Genomic DNA, 17920 nt, shown 5'->3' on the forward strand with positions numbered 1-17920 from the left:
CAGGGAAGTTTCAAACCTCAAAATTATTTCAACTCTAGTTCTTGGTTAAAATTCTAAGGAAATCCTGATCTAGGTATCCTTAACTCTTGCCCTATCCATATACTCTCAGAAACAAGAGGAGAAGAACAGAAAGAAAAACTGTCTCCAGATTTAAAACTATTCTCAAGCTATCAAAATTTGAAAAATATTCCTTGTGTATTGTGAATGATCCTTAAGGACCATAAGCTCTTCACTGTGAACCTGTAAAACCTAAGCCTCCATCCTTATTCCTCAAATTCCCTCTTCATTAATCCCAACTGTCGATCCAAATGCTGTGACCCTAGCTTTGCTTCCTCTATATCCTTATGATTATTGTCATACAGCATTGGAGAATTCGAACAGTGAATAATTCATGGGACAAAACTGAACTTTGACTTACCTTCCTCAATCTACTCTATAAAATCTTTAGTCTTTTTACTCCTCAAATGATCATATGAAAGTTATTTTCACATTACAACATTTGAATACATTTGGCTTTGGCCATTGGTTTTCAGTTATTTTTCTCTCCTTCCACAATCCATTATTATGCTCTCTATGTCTGTGTCTTAGTTCATTTCTTTTTGTGTCCAATCTCAAAATACTCCCTATTGCCCTAGTTGCAATGCTGGTGGATAAAATGTTCCTTCTTGAAAACTTCCTGGGATCTTACTATTTAAAAACTTAGTCTCCACAACATAAAGATTATATTCCTACATTGTGAAGTTCCCTTAAATTGTATAGATCATAATTTGGGATTTGGCTATAGTTTGAGAAGACCCAGCATACATTGAAAAGACTTTTTGTTGTTATAATGTTATTATAATGCCACCTTATTATTCTCTTAGCATTACCAGCCCATAATACTTTGTTTCCTGCTATGTATGATTTATGTTTTTTTTTCTTATTTTTGGCATAGTTTTTTAATTGAAGTATAATTAACAAGCAAAAGAATGAAAGTAGACTATTTTTTTAACACAACACACAACAATAAACTCTAAGTGGATTAAAAACATAAATGTGAGGCATGAAATCATAAAACTATTAAAAGAAAACATAGGCAGTAGTCTTTTGGACATCACTCCTAGCAACATATTTATGGATAGGTCTCACACAAGGGAAACAAAAGCAAAAAGTAAACTACTGGGACTATATATAACAAAAGAAAAAAGCTTTTGCACAGAAAAAAAAAAGTTCATCAAAAAACAAAGAAACAACCTACTGAATGGGAGATTTTTGCAAATGATATATCTGATAAGCAATTAATACCCAAAATATATAAAGAACTTATACTACTCAACACCAAAAAAGAAAGAAAGAAAGAAAGAGAGAGAGAGAGAGAGAGAGGGGGAAAGAGAGAAAAGAAAGAAAGAAAAGAGAAAAGAAGGAAAGAAAGAGAACAATCTGATTAAAAAATAGGCAGAGGACCTAAATAGACATTTTTCCAAAAAGGCATAGAAATGGCCAACAGACACAGGAAGATATGATCAACATCACTGATCATTAGGGAAATTCAAATTTAAACCACAATGACATGTTACCTCATAACAATTAGAATGGCTAGAATCAAAAAGACAAGAAATAACAACTTTTGGCAAGGATGTGGAGAAAAGGATACCTTTGTGCACTGTTGGTGAGAATATAAATGCAAAAATGCAACCACTGTGGAAAACACTATGGTGTTTCCTCAAAAAATTAAAAACAGAAATGTCATATGATCCAGTAATACCACTATTGGGTATTTATCCCCCAAAAGGAAAACATTAATGAAAAAAGATATATGCATTTCTATGTTTATCACAGCAATATTTGCAATAACCAGGATATGGAAGCAACCTGAGGAGTCTTTTGTGACAACTCACTCCTCATGCTCACTTAAAGCCAACAGAACTGAGAAATCACGTGCTGATTTCATAGCTGGGTGATTAAATGGAGAAAATGTTTTTGCTGTTTTTATTTTTTCTAGAGATGCCTAGATAGTTTTGTTTTTTAATAATTTTTCAATTTAGTTTTGTATGAGAAAAATCAAGTACAAAATATATAATGGCATAGTTGAGATGATAGAATAATTTAAAGAATCTTCTCTTATCTAATAAATGTGTATGTTCCTGTTGTCTAATATTCTGTTGAGGGATAGTCTAAAACCCACAGAATTCTAATATACTTGTTTGGATATATAAGCATGTGTGTAGGAAAATTAGATTTGGTATTTTAGATTATTTTAATCACTGACTCAGACAGCAGCTTGGAGGTAGAACCCCTGGGTTTTTGCCGTAGCTTCATTAATAGCATCTTGAGCTTGCATATTTTATTACAGAACAGAGCTTGGACCAGTTTCAGAACTCTATTTACCAAGTGGAACACAAAGTCCCAGGGGCAGGGCTCCAGAAATTGGGAAGGGCCTGGCAAGATTAATTCATGGATGCAGGTGTTGCTGGGGGTATTAGACAGGTTGTTGGATGACGAATTTAGAAAGCAGACCAAAATGAAATAGAAATCCAGTTATAGGAGCTAGAAGCAGATGGAGAGAGACTCAGGTTCCACAATTGGCTCAGGAAATGCCAATGAAGGAGTCTTGAATTTTAACAAGAGCATTGTTTTGGGGATGTTGTAAATGGGGCAAAGGAGACTATACCGAAAAACAAAAAAAGAAAAGGAAACTAAAAAAGAAACCCACTGGGACTTCAAAGTTCTAAGTTACATAATAACTCGACTATATTGACAACTTACCTGTCAGGAGCTATGCTAAGAACTTTACATAAGGGATGTAAGGACTATCTGGCTGTGACATCTGTCACCCCACTGACAGCCAGGTTGATATGGCTGAATCGTCTATCTAGGCAAATGTTCCCTTCTCTCTCACTATTGATAAAAGAAATTTTCAACTTTTACTGGTTGTGGGCCCTGTTCCTAGGCTCCTAGGGAAGCTATACTTTAACATTTTTACCAAGGTCAAAATGACTCTGCGAAACCCCAAAGCATGGACTCTATTTCTGCCCCAAGCACACATTGTACACCTGCTTCGTTAAAGAAAGTGACCAAAAGGGTACATTCTGAACACAAAAGATAAGAAAAAGTAAGAAACTTCTCTGACTTCCATAAGATTCAAGTCATATATCCCTGCATACACTAGAACTTAAGGTCTGCAACTTTCTGAAATGTCCTTTGTCTAATAATTTGTAACTTTCAATGTAAAAAAAAATGTACATAACCCCACACCTCCAAACCTTCCCTTATGGAGCATTCTCTTCTTTGGAAGACTATATATCTCAGGCAGGGAAGCTGTCCTAACTTGGGCTTGAATTAAACTCTCTTCCTTTTTACAGGAGTTCTAAAAGGTTTGTTCATTTCATGTTGACACCACTCCACGTGCTTCCCTTCTGAAGCTGAGCACTGGGTCAAACAGGAGGAGACCTTCTCCATGGAGGAAGACCATTCTTCCCTCAGGGTATAAGAGTAGCTGCACTTCTCTGCCACAACCTCCAAACTCTCAAAGTTCATTTGTAGAAGAATAAAGGGTAATCAGGTTTGTAAAATAATCTTTTTTAATTTAAAAAGAACTTTACATACATTAGTGGGTTTTATGAAGACAATGCTCTGGCATGTGGTGGCAAAATGTTCTCTAATGCTGGAATATCTGGGTTTAAATCCTGGTTCACATTTCCTAGCTTTAGGTCTTGACCTAGTTAATTAACTGCTTATTGGGTCATTGCAAAGGTAAAATAAGTTAATATGTATAAAGTATCTAGAATCATGTATATTGAGTTATCAATAAGCAACAGTGATTATTTCACAGATGTGGCATCTGAGACAGTTTTTTACTTGACCAAATTGAGAAGTCTGAAATTTCCCTTACTGCCTATTTTGTCATTTTAACTGGCTCCATGTCCTCTTCTTTCACTTCTCTATACAAGTCACTGGACTAATCATAGCTAAAGACTGTACGTTACCATTTCAAGAACGGTATGCTAACTCTATTCAGGGTTGAGAGTTTGGGTGTGTAAACTTGAAAGAAGGGCTCAATGAGGGAAGAATGCGATGGCACAGATGTGTTGCAGAAGTGTTGATAGTGTCTGACAGATTCCACTCGCGTGATCACTGCCAAACAAGCCCGGTCCCCCAACTCTCTGCTTTAGTGTTGTTTTGTGAGTTGTGTATTAAAGGTGTGTTGGTGACCATTAATAACTCTAGTTGTGATGATTCACCTTTTCAGTGATTAGTCATTAATTCCTCTAAGTGGTTAGACAAAGCACTCAGCAGTTCAGTTAGCAAACTTTGTAACTTTAAATGCTTTCAGTAGCCAAGCAAATGACATAACTAGAAGCGGCCAGATTAAAGAAACCATAAGAGGTCTGCAGGTTGTGATGGTCAACAGAGCATACAACTGATGTATGTGAATGAGCCACTGTTTGGCTCCAACTATAGAGAGTGGGATTCAGATATTCAAAGTAATCCAGAAATCCTTATTTTTATGTGAACTTTATTTTCCTAAATGTTTGATAAAAGTAAGGAAATATGCTTTTTAAATTCATCATAAGGTATCAGAAGGATTTGGCTTCTAATTTAAAGTCTGGGGATCTGGTGGAGAGTCTTATAACAGATCTAAATTACTAAATATTCTTCTTCAGTTCTGATTGATTTCTTTAAAAATACAACTTTAATTTGACTTGATAATTGATGATCTAGTTGACTTCTTCAACAAATATGTAGTAAGTGCCTATGATGTGTCAGTCCCTCTTCCAGGTGCCATTAATACAACAGAAAACAAAACAAAGCCCTTGCTCTCATGGCACCTACATTCTATTAGAAGACACAAGAAAACAAGCAAATAATACAATGTATTTTTTTTGAGAAAAATAAAACAGAATAAAGAGATAGGAAATGCCAGAAATGGCATGATGTTATATTACATGCAGTAGACAGAGAAGGCTTCAGGGATATAATGAAGTTTGAACAGAAAATAAAGGAGCCATCAATGCAGATTCCAGGGAAAGAGAATCCCAAGCAAAGAAAGCAGCAAGAACAAAGGCTGAATTCTTATTCAAGGAATAGCAGAAGACCAGTTGACTGGATTTATAGTATCCATTTATATAGAATATTAGGAATGACTTGTATTGTAATAATGTCCTTTGGCTCATAAAGGAAATTAGGAAAGATTTTGAATGATTAAAAGACATTAATCAAACAGTCAAAATTCTACACTGTGATTGTCATCAATCTTTTTACCAAATTTAGGTGAAATTTACATTAAATTTTTGAAAACAAACAGTATATTGCTGGAGAGATGGTTTATGGGTCATTTTCCTGCATTAAATACTCCTTGACTATAAAAAATGATTGCATTAGATAGCCCACAAGTTATATTTCAATAATACTATGTTTTCATGCTTCAAACCATTAACACAACCCAAATAACATTGATGAGGATGATTCTCTAAGTAGGAACACTCAGTTGAGGTATTCACTGTAAACAAGGTCTTCAACAGTGCAGAGGCAGTCATCTCAAAGGTAATCTTTCCCCCAGTGACTTTGCACCATAACATAGGAGGCAAAGGTCCTGGCCAAGCAAGTCTAGCCTATGCAGTAATTGTTTTTCTCATATGCATCTAAGCATTGATCTCATTTTCCTTAGCATTATTCTCAGTCAAGTTGAGTTCATCTTCCTGCCCCTAGGAAGAGAGCCCATTCATTTTGTTTGTTATCTATGGCTTTTTACATAATTGAGAAGCACTAATTGTTTATTCATGGGTACCTAAGTATCCAAATTCTAAGACCTTCAGAGTAGGATATAACCATTCAACTTTGAAACTTATTGGAGCTTGAAATGATAAAACCATAGGATCTTAAGCCAACTTCAAGGCATACAGTTTAAACCTATATTTGATGCTTGTAAAGGAAAGGTTTACATATTAAAAAAATTTTTTTTTGTTCATTTGTTTTTGAGAGACAGAGACAGAGACAGAGAGAAAGCAGGGAAGGGGCAGAGAGAGACACAGAATCTGAAGTAGGCTCCAGGCTCTCAGCTGTCAGCACAGAGCCCAACATGGAGCTCCAACTCAGGAACAGTGAGAACATGACCTAAGCCAAATTCAGACACTTAATTGACTGAACCACCCGGGTACCCCAAGGAAAGGTTTGTTTGTTTGTTTGTTTGTTTGTTTTTAATGTTTATTCATTTTTGAGAGACACAGCATGAGTCAGGGAAGGGCAGAGAGGGAGGGAGACATAATCCGAAGCAGGTTCAGAGCCTGATGCGGTGCTTGAACCCACAGTCTGGGATATCATGACCTGAACTGAAGTCAGATGCTTAATCGACTGAGCCACCCAGGCACCCTGGAAAAATTTATTTATTAAACTATGGATTCACTAAAAATGTGTGATTTTTTTTAGCTTAAAAAAAAAAGCTGTGGTTATATTTACATAAAAGCTCAGGAAGTTGTACAGGCAGGACAGGCAATTTTGGCCATCGGAAATGATGCTTTCCTCTAGAGATAAAAACCCCAATGGAAATAATTGCTTCTTTATAACTTCTTCAGAAATGTATTTTGTTGGGAAAGATTTAACCCAGGGGACAGGGGAAGGAGAAGAATCAAGATATATAAGGCTGGATAGGGGTAATAATTTAATGAATTAGAAGTGGCATTTTCTTTTTTTTCTCTTAATGTTTATTTATTTTTGAGAAAGTGCAAGTGGGGGAGGGACAGAGAGAGAGGGAAAGACAGAATCGTAGATAGCTTCCAGGTTCTGAGCTGTCAGCACAGATGTAGGGCTCAAACCCACCATAAGATTATGACCTAAAGTCCAGCACTTAACTGACTGAGCCACTCAGGTGCCCCAGAAGTGGAACTTTCTAAATAACCCTTCCAGTGTTTTCACTAGTAAGTTTTTAACAAGATTTTTTTTCCTTTTTGTTATTATTTGGTCCAGTTTCCTTATTATATAATACAGGGGTAGTAACCTGGGGAAGCAGAGGCCATATACAACGGAGATTGAAAGTGAGATGAGAGTTGTTTGGTTAGCAATAAGGTTGCCTTGATATTTGGACACAATAATAAAGGAAAAACTGATGTGATGACTTAAAAATCTTTTCATTCAGTCAATCTCTAGACATAAGCAGAAGAAACGGAGGAAAAATTGCTTTTAGAAGGTGCGCAGTACTTTTGTCATGTGAAGGTAACTCAAGCCATTAAAATTATTAATACATTCTTTCATTGATTCAGCAATTAATTCAACATTTCATAATTTCATTCATTCATTTATTATCCAAAACTCAGTGTCTCTGGAATACATATTACTGAAATGTTGAGTGAAGCTGGCAGAACTATGTTAGTGAAAAAAGCAGATTTAACTTTGGCTACAATGCAGGTAGAGTGTGTAAAGTATATACATATATAATGTAGAGGTGTTAAAGGAAATATGAACTGGGCCCACTGGTAAGCTTAAGCCCTGAGCAGGAGAATGGGTTTAAAGAATGAAGAGGGATGCCGTGTAGAAAATTCTGCAACTGCTAAAGTGTTAAAACTGTTGCCCATAGAGGTGGAGTCACATGGCCATGATTATACAGCTGATTACGGCAGAGTTGGAAGAATTATATCCAGGGTTAGATTAGTAATTATCAACCAGGAGAGATTTAACCCCCAGGGGAAATTTGGCAACATCTGGAAACATAGTTTGGTTGGTTGTCACAACTTTGGGGAGTGCAGCTAGCTCCTGGTGCTAGCTCCTGGGATGTTGCTAAACACCTTATATTAAACAGGATAGTCCCCTATAGTGAAGAATTATTTGGTTCTGTCAATAGTCCCAAGGTTGAGAAACTCTGGCATGGAGAAAGAACATAAAAATGAGGATGAGAATGCCTGGGTGCCTCAGTTGGTTAAGCATCTGGCTCTTGATTTCGGCTCAGGTCATCATCTCACTGCGAGTTTGAGGTTCACACAGGGCTCTGTGCTGACAGCGTGGAGCCTGCTTGGGATTCTCTCTCTCCCTCTCTCTCAGACTCTCCCCTGCTTGTTCTCTCTCTCTCTCTCTCTCTCTCTCTCTCTCTCTCTCTGTCTCAAAATAAATTTTTAAAAAGAAGGATGAATATAGAATGACAGTAAACAGAAGGAGGAGACAGAATAGAGAGATGTGGGGCATGATGGCATGTTCTTTACTCACTTGTTTTGGAGGACTTAAACGAGATACACCAATTATGCATGTTTCACTTTGGGGCAGCATTTCCATGGAAAATGATCTTGTGAAAAAAATGGCTTAATTCTATTACCCTAGTTTCAAACATGAAACCTAAAGCAAATTTTTTTTTTCTTAAAATTGAGTGTCTCCTTCCACTGAGAACACAGAATTGCCAGGAATGAATAATATCAAAGTAAACCTTCTCCCTTCCTAGGTCTAATCGCTAGCCCAGAGATGAAGCATAACTGTCTCACTCCAGTAAAAATCAGCTGAGGCCCATGACAGGAGACAAGCATGATGGAGAAGGGAGGGTGGGCATCATTTGAGAAGCCTGAGTTCTCCAGCGACCACCAGATCTATCTTGTCTGGACAAAAGGGGGACTCTAGTTGTGCCAGCAGTTTCCAGCATCAGCATGAACTGAATTTACCTTGTTATACGAGGAACCCCCGGAGGAGGAGCCACAGAGCCTGCTGTTTTTTTGAAATAATTGGAAATTCTCATCAAGAATCGGTAGGCTTTCATAAGCATGACTGCCAGCACACAAGTAATCCAATGATCCTTTCTAATTATAGTACTAGAAGCCACACACTCTTATAATTCAAAGATAGGATTTTCATAGAAGATGCAAAATTCCACCCTTTTTCAAAGCCACACCATCCTGCTTAGGTATAAAAGTCTGTCTATGAAGTGTCATTTCTTGGAAAGTTAAGATCTTACGTAAAGGAATTCTTTGTCGAGAATATCTGCCATCACACAGATTTTGTTATTCTTCACATTACGGGTCAAATTATCACCAAACCTGAGAGTCTGAAGGCACTTGGAAGTTTTTAAAAAACACCAAGATAGCCTTAGTGAATATAAATTTTGAAACTAAAAAATGGACATCTTCACGTTCAGGTATTTAAACAAAAATGAGAAATCAAGCCTACAGGACAGAATGTATTCCTTTCTGAACATTGAGGAAGAGGGAAGAGAAAGTCTGCTTTTTCCTGGCTCTTTCCTCTCTTTCCTTTGGCATCTAGGGTTCTTCCCCACTGCGATGTGGCAGACTTGGATAGAGAGAACTTTTACTGCTCTAAATTGTATTTACTTCTCTGAATTCCTGAGCCCTGATACTAGGTTCTCTGTGGGAGCTCGATAAATATTCATTGATGGGGATGGTAATGAATACTAGATTTTTTTGGCTCCCTGCTTTCTGACTTTAATCCAGCCATTTCCTTCTCTCTTCCCTGGGGGAACTGGCAATCTGTTTAAAGCATGTTTGCACTTTGGAATCAGGAGGGGAAGCCAGCATAATTATTAGCTCCCAGTGATTCCCAGACTGTCAGTTAATTCTCAGGTCTTGCCATTTACTCTACTATACACGCAGAGCTAAGTTTACATATAAGTGAATTAGGTATCATCTTGAAAGATTTATTTCAGACATGAAAAGATGTCCAAAAAGGTTCCTTTCTCTCTCAAAATCCTGTACTCCCAAACACACCAGTGTACAGTTGCCTGAAATTTTATTATGATCCATCCATTCTCTGGGCTATATGCCTCTCTCTCTTTAAAAAGCTAACTAAAAAGTGAATTCAAGAAGCCAATATGAAAAGGCTGCATACTGTGTGATTGCAACTATACAACATTCTAGAGAAGGCAAAACTGGAGACAGTTGAAAGATCAGTGGTTGCCAGGGGTTGTGTGTATGTGAGTAGGGATGACTAGGCAGGGCACAGAAATTTTTTTAGGATAATGAAAATACCCTATCATGATACCTTCATGATAGTTACATGTCATTATATATTTGACCAAACCCACAAAATGTACAACACCAAGAGTGAACCCAAATGATTGTATGTCAATACAGGCTCATCAATTTTAACAAATGTACCATCTGGTGGGGGATGGTGATAATGGAGGAGGCTATTCACATGTGGAGTCAGGGAGTATATGGGACATCTCTCTGCCTTTCCCTCAGTTTTGCTGTGAACTTAAAACTGCTTTAAAATGCAAAGGCTTTGGGGGGGTGGTTACTGGGTGGCTCAGTCGGTTAAGCGTCCGACTTCAGCTCAGGTCATGATCTCACGATTCACTGAGTTCAAGCCCCATGTGGGACGCTGTGCTGACAGCTCAGAGCCTGGAGCTTGCCTCGGATTCTGTGCCTCCCTCTCTCTATGCCCCTCCCCCACTTGTACTCGGTCTCTCAAAAATGAATAAACGTTAAATTTTTTTTTTTTTTTTAATGCAAAGGCTTGGGGTTCCTGGGTGGCTCAGTAGGCTGAGCATATGACTCTCGATTTTAGCTCTGGTCATGGTGCCGGGGTCATGAGATCAAGACCCGTGTGGGGCTCCACGCTGACTACGGAACCTGCTTGAGATTCTCTCTCCCTCTCTGCTGCTCTCCCCCACTTGCACTCTCTCTAAAATTTTTAAAAAAAATCAAAAATTATATTTAAAAAGTAAAGTCTTAATAATAAATAAAAAGGCTAATTCATGCGGCTTTGGGTGTGGTTGGGAAAGGATTAGGTTCTAGTGTTAGCTCTGCCAGTAAGTGGGCAACTTCACAAAAGTCATTTTATCACATTGGGACTCAGTTTGTTTACCTATAGGATGATGGGATTGAAAAAGAGTATGTGTAAATTTCCTTTCATCTCAGTCTAATTCTCAAAAAAAAAAAAAAAAAGGACTCCCAAGTACATAAAACATAAGTATGTGTTAAATATATTATTTAACTCATCATTTCAATGAGGAAATAGGTGAGATGTTACAACCAGTTTATAGGAGAATACAAAGAAGAGAAATATTTATAAACCTAGAATCATGAACATACGAACAGAGGTCCAACTAGCTATTTCCACCTTAGGGAAGTCAGTTGAACCTCTGGTACAAAAAATTTACATGTTTGTAGGCATGTTTTTCATTGCTATTAGTTATCTACAATTTAGAGAGTTGTAAAATGGCCCCCCATAAAACCAGAACCAGAAAACTCTAAAGGGTATGTTCTAGACAATGCATAGATTTTCATCCAAGTACAAATTGTTTTCTCTACATCACAAATCAAGTGCCAAGGACAATGTATGGTCACAGTGGGTACTCAAGATTTTTTAACCATTAATAATTCTCCAAAAATGATGATTTCTCCATGGTCTCAGTATTCAGCTCTATTGCTCAATATTTGAGATACCTGGAGAGCAATTTGCTCTTTGTGTTCTGGCCTGATGTCAACTGATTGATGCCCAACAGTTAATATGTGAACTTTCTGTCAGATTGCATTTCTCTGATCCTGTGAGGAATAGTATATTTGCCTATTTTTCCCCCTCTCCTCATTTTTGAAGAGGCTTGTCAAGCTATTGCAAGATAACAGGGGTACTATTTATGGGAGTCCTTATCTTTGTCTGGCATCAGTGATAAATCAAAACTTGGATCCATTCCTGCTTGTGACTATCTTTTTATGAGGGATATGCCTAGGTACTGCCAGTTAAATTGACATGTCCCTGTCCTTTACTAACACTTACCTTCTGCCATTTGACAATTCATTTTGGCCTATTTTCTTTTCTATGTTACCATCTACTCTAATGACTGTTCTTTCCTCTTCCTTCCTTTCTTCTCTCCTGCTTGATTTTCACTGAGTCCAACAGTCAACACTTGGAAACAGATCAAACGCTAAATCTGAGCTATTCTTTCCATTATTTGTTAATAAAAATTGTAAAGCAAACAGATAAGATTTTATGATAAAAATATTGTAGGACTTTGGCAAAATCAGGGGTACATGTGGGGATTGTTAGTGCTCTCTTGGAAAGCATCCCTATAATTGAATGCTATCACTGCTTCCAATGATAATTTTCAAGACATCAAGGATGAAATTGGCCTTTAGGTTGAAAGTGTTAGCATTACCTTTTAAACTCAGATGAATGAATAGTTTTAATAGTACTTGCTTTAATGGATACAAGGCCCTTATCAATGTTTGATTTCTAGGTTTAATTCATTTTTAAGATCTTATTTTTCTCTAGAAGTGAGGGATTTTTTTCTTCAAAGTTCATTTCTAATTTAGTTTTCAGACCAGAGTTGGCTGGTATACTCATTTTTCATCATATGAGAGAACATTGGCAACACAGTTATGCTTCAAGCAGAATTTTACTGGAGTGGAACCCAAAATCATTTAACCTGAATGGATAACACATTGGCAAATCCTCATCTCTTGGGTGTGTTTGTGTGTTAAGTCACAATATAACTTCAATAATTGGGGTTTCTTTCTGCAGTCAAGAGTCTATCAAATTATAGAAAAGTGTCAAACAAGGCTAATTTGAGTAAATTCGGACTAATGCAGATTTTGAATTCTTTTGAAGCTTGAATAATGAAATATTTTAAAATAAAACAGGTTTTATTACATTTGTATTGTGATAAAATTAGAATGCTAATATATTCATTGCCATCAATAGTTTTTCAAAAGATGCCAGCTTATTAATGAGGTTTTTTTCAAGGTATCAAAAGTACTTTAAAGCAGCCTATACTCATAAGAAATTTGTACATTATCTTCAAAATCATTTTGACATGACTAATTAGTTAAGTAAATCTGCCTTTTCCATATTGCCCCAAATCTCAGGGTAGGTCTTTACATATTGTGAATGTTTAACAATAACAACAACACATAATTTATTGGCTAATTAATCGGTGTCAGGTACTTTTGAAAGTTTTCTAAATGTATACATTGATTTAATTGTCATAACAATTATATGAAGTAGATACTTTTCCATCCCTGTTCTGCAGGTAAAGAAACTAAGGCACAGGGAAGTTAAATAATTTGACCACAGTCCAATGGCAAGCATATATTGGAGCCATATTTGAACCAAAGCAGGCTGCCCATATGCCCACTTCTCCTGAGCACTGTTCTACTCTGCCTTTGAATAAATGGTCTGATATATTTATTATTTGATAAATTCAAAGGTAAACTTCAAGAGGAGGGATTTGGTATTTGTGAGTTGTCTACTGTGTTCAAGGAACCCTGCTGGATGATCTGTGTAATTCATATATGTGATAGGGTTTTATTCTCCTCACTTTTTAGATGAAGAAAATGATTCTGAAAAATCTTAATTAACAATTCAGATGGCCACTCAGATCTGTTCATTCTAAAGCCCTGGTTCTTTCTATTTAATTACATTGCCTCTGAATGTTTTCTGAAATTTGGTCATAGGTCAGAAGAAAAAGAATAATTAAGCTTTCTTTTACTTGAAACTACAAGGATGAAGTAGAGTACTTATTAAAAAAAGAAAGCTCTTTTATCTAACAATCGTGGTTGTAAATAGCCTGGTTTTGATGTATCCATGGAAGGTGAAAAGAGAAAATAAAATAAAAAGCAAAATGGGTTTGCTGTCTGTTATTGAATTAAATATTATTTGGATAATACTAAACAGTGTTTAAGAAAATTAAGTTTAAGTCTAAGTTATAAAATTTACTCTGTTTAAGCAGGGCTTCACTTTTTTAAGCTTTTTAAACCAGTAAATAAGAGGGTTGACCTATCAAGAATTTTCATTGTGTTGTCACAATGTGTCACATTGTATTGTCAGATTATATTTTAAGCAGATGATATATATGTGAGCACAAATGAAAATGTTTTGTGTGAAGTAGAAAAGGTGGGTTTGACATTTGCCCAATAAGAACTTAATTTTGCCTGCTCTATGGCCTTCACATGACTACAAAAAACAATATAAATCAATAAGTAGATTGTACAAGGTCTGTTCCACCTCTGGTATTCTACAACCAGCGACAGAGAACTGCAACACTTGTTTTCATCATGAAACTCACAAGATGGCAGTCCTGAATGCAGTGTGGTCCAATGGGTATAGCCAGGTTTGCTCTATGAACTAACTTTATTTTTACACCTTTCACCTCAATTCAATATTAGAATGCAAGAAGTAAAATTTCCATTATATAATAAATTTGAACCCACTTTAATTTGGAAAATGTTATTCCACTCATGAACTTATGTATTTAATAATAATTAGTAAATAGATCACTTGAGACATACCTCAAAATAATTGCAACACACTTTCATTAAGACACCATTGACAAGAATTGATCTATGCCTTAGATAATGCTAATGGCTTGATGTTTGAGGAGCGGGAGGATTAAGCACATGTAGTGATGCTCCCTGCAAATAAAAATAATTCTCAAACAAGTTTTACAAATGCTGAGGAAAGAAGTCTGTTAAAGCCTAAGATAGGATAAGTGTATCATACAACTACTTTGTGACATCTCTAAAAACAATGTGAATGCAGGTGATGGCATTAGGATTTGTTTGGTAACAATCCCAAAATATTAGTGGTTTTAAACAACCAAGATTGATTTCTTGCTTACATAAAGTATGTTGACAGTCCACGCATTTTTCCAGGTTACCTGTCCTTCATCTGAAGAACCAAGATTGCGCTTTTATAAAAATATTTACTTTCTGGATCATGGAAACAGGTAAGGAAAGCAACTGGAAATATTGGTGAACAGCACTAATATCTACCACAGTGGTAAATGAGTAAAGGTCTGAGCATGTCCCAACTTCATGCTGCTTTTTTTGCCCAGCAAATTTCTAATTTGACCCATTTTATCCCTATATTTGTTACCTGTTTTCTCACTTTTCATTTAAATACCAAATATTTTAAAAGACATTTTAATTTGCCACAATGCTTAGAATCTAGCTATTAATGACTCGTTCCATTCTTACTGGCCTTGACTGTTGGAAGAAAACTGATATGCTTTATGATTCTGAGCATAAGCATCAGCAATTCATTCAATAGTCTTTTCCTGTTAGTCAGGAAGAAAACCAGAGGCTAAAGCAGAAGCCTTTAAGCCTGCCTGTTTACTTAGTTCCTGCATCTAGTGACTCACCATTGTGCTGTATTCTTCTATTGTATGGTCTCTCTTTGCTTCATCCACCCATCTCTAGCATCAAATATTACAACAAATAATATTGTATGGCAGGTAGTCATTGAAGGTTTGGGGTAGCAGGGGTTGGGAAATTGTATACTAGTGCATGATGAAGAAAAACTCTAAATTTAATACTAGATCTCTCTCTTCATTACAGTACCTCAGACATCTTCATGTATTTACTCTCCAGGCCCAGTCTCTCACCATATTATTAGATTTCCTCTATCCCTTTCCCACAGGTGTTAGTCAAAAACCTAAACATTTTCATTAACCTGTTAAGAAGAGTTCTCTATCTCCGGACAAGGCCATTATTTACATATCTTGAAACTAACTGAGGTGTTTTACTAAATTAAAAAAAAAAATCTCTTAAAGTGCAGAATATTTAGCCACATAAAGAACCACTCAGAAAAGACAAGTAAATAAGAGATATATTTTTCTTTAATACATGCTGGACTGTGGACAGAGTAACCTATAGGAACCATGAATGTCATATGGGGTCCTTCCTGTTACATTTGTGAGATATGCTGCATACAATGGGCTTTACAAGATCTCACAATTGTCCTAGTATTTTCATCTGATACTGGCCACAAACCTTGTTCTTTTCTTACTGTGTAAATTTCAAAAGCCGAAAAGTTGCATGTGAATCAAGAAAGCTCCATGGAGTTCAGACAAACTTTGAACTCCAACTGGCAGGGAACAGAATTGAAAACTTTACAAAAACACCTTTATTCTCAGGGTCAGCTCAGCAGGGACCAGGTAGTATAGAACAGGTGAGAATGAAAGCTAATCAAGAAAGGAAACCCTTTCAAACAACAACATCAGTCACAAAAGCTGTGTTTCACAATCAGGGTACTAGTAGGGTCGGTTCTTATTGTAACCAAAGCGTCCCTTATGGTTTTCTCCTTGATGCTCAAATCCAGTTCAGAGGAAATGTTCCACTACCGACTTCTTTCTTATGTCTCATAAATAAATCAGCAAGATAAAAATAGCTGCTTCTCTCAAAGCTAAAGCAAAATGAAAGTCAAGGTTTCAGCAATCTTCCTTCACCCTTTTGCTTGTCTGGTTTGGTTTTTGTTGTTGTTGTTGTTGTTGTTGTTGTTGTTGTTTTGTAATAATTTCTAGAATACTCTAAGGGCAAGAATTTTTCAAGGATAAGTACAGGTTGATTTTGAAAGAAAATATTTATAATATTGATTGTTACTTAAAATTTAGGATTGACTAGTTTAATTGGAAATGTAATCCATGTTATCCTCCTTCAAAAAAATCCACTTGTTTATAGAAATATTTGAGGGTGTAATTGTATTATACCTCTTGCAAGAATCAAAACAGTACTTCCTTTAGAAGTCCTAAAACACATGGGGCTATGAAAATAAACCAAAGGTGGGTTTTCTACTTGTGTCTATGGATAAAATTATCCCGGAAGTTTAGGGAAGCATGTTGTGAGAGAGATTTGTAAATTGAAGTCCCCAAGTAGAGAAGGTTCTGGGAAGTAAGTTTCATCATTTATCGTTGTATGTAAAAAAAAAAAGTTCAAAAAAATATATATATATATATATATATATACACACACACACACACACATATATATATATATATATATATATATATATATATATATATATATTTAATTTCAGGAATTTAGCTAGCACTTAGAGTCAGCTTATTTTTCTAATGGCTACAAACACCTCCTTGATCCCTCTTTCTCTGTTCTTCAGAAAGACATGGGAGAGCTTTAGATACCATGAGTAGTATAAGTTTCCTTCTTGGAGACTGTTCTTAGAGCTTTGATATATGGAGCCTCATTTAATACAGAAAGAGTAATGTGGTCACTCTGGATAAACTAAAACATAATGTTTCATATTCATTAACTTCATATAACATTTCAGAAACTAAGGGCTGTATTATCTTTATCCTCATATTTAGTTACTTAGTCATTTCCAAATTTTGGCAAAAGTGTATCTTTTATCTCAGAGTTACAAATCCCATTGCACAATTTACTTTAAAATGTCACCGTAACTTTCAACTTTCACCGTAACTTTCAACTTTGTCTTGGGATATGGAAAGTTGAAAAGACCATCACTCCCACCCACACTTACAATAACAACAAAAAACAGTAATCTACAAAATTACAACCTTCTTGAATGTATCAGGGCTGAACTCACAAGAAAATCAACTAGCCCAAAATATAAGATACTCTTCCAAGGAGAGAGTAAAGGAGTTGCTTGCTTATCTATGGAAGACACAAATCATCATATAACTCATTGTGAATTTTTAATAAATATAAATCAATATCTGAATGCTGATTATAGACTAGTATGAAAGTATAGAAATTTTGGAAACTGCAAACCCAAGAGTTCCAGTTCATTGGCTCTTCTCCACTGGCATCACTAAGTTATCATGAGAAATACTGGGAGCAGGGCAAGAGACTAGAAAGAGTATCTCTTATTATAAAGACCTGGGTAAGGGGAACAGCAGCTGCCATGGGAACAAAACTTGAAACCTTGCCCGGATACTTCTTCTCTACTCCCCAAGGAAGAAAATTCAACATCAGCTGGGGAAAGAACAATAAACTCTGTCATATTCTCAGTACAGATAAATACCTGTCAAAACTGGCAAAAGGAGGGGTGCCTGGGTGACTCAGTAGGTTAAGCATTAAACATCCGACTTCGGCTCAGGTCATGATCTCTTGGTTGTGAGTTCAAGCCTGCAAAGGGCTCTGTGCTGACAGGTCAGCCTGGAGCCTGTTTCAGATTCTGTGTCTCCCTCTGTCTTGGCCCCTCCTCCGACCCACCCCATCCCTCCACTCTCACTCTGTCTCTCTCTCAAAAATAATAA

At 36.4% G+C, this 17920-nt stretch overlaps 1 long non-coding RNA gene across 1 annotated transcript in view; it reads right to left on the minus strand.

The window, feature by feature from the left end:
• The window catches only part of LOC125937164 (uncharacterized), a 111657-nt gene that overhangs the window by 81964 nt on the left and 11773 nt on the right, over nucleotides 1–17920 (minus strand). The window lies entirely within an intron of this gene.

The sequence above is a fragment of the Panthera uncia genome (assembly GCF_023721935.1).
Source record: "Panthera uncia isolate 11264 chromosome A3 unlocalized genomic scaffold, Puncia_PCG_1.0 HiC_scaffold_11, whole genome shotgun sequence".
Lineage (NCBI taxonomy): Eukaryota > Metazoa > Chordata > Mammalia > Carnivora > Felidae > Panthera > Panthera uncia.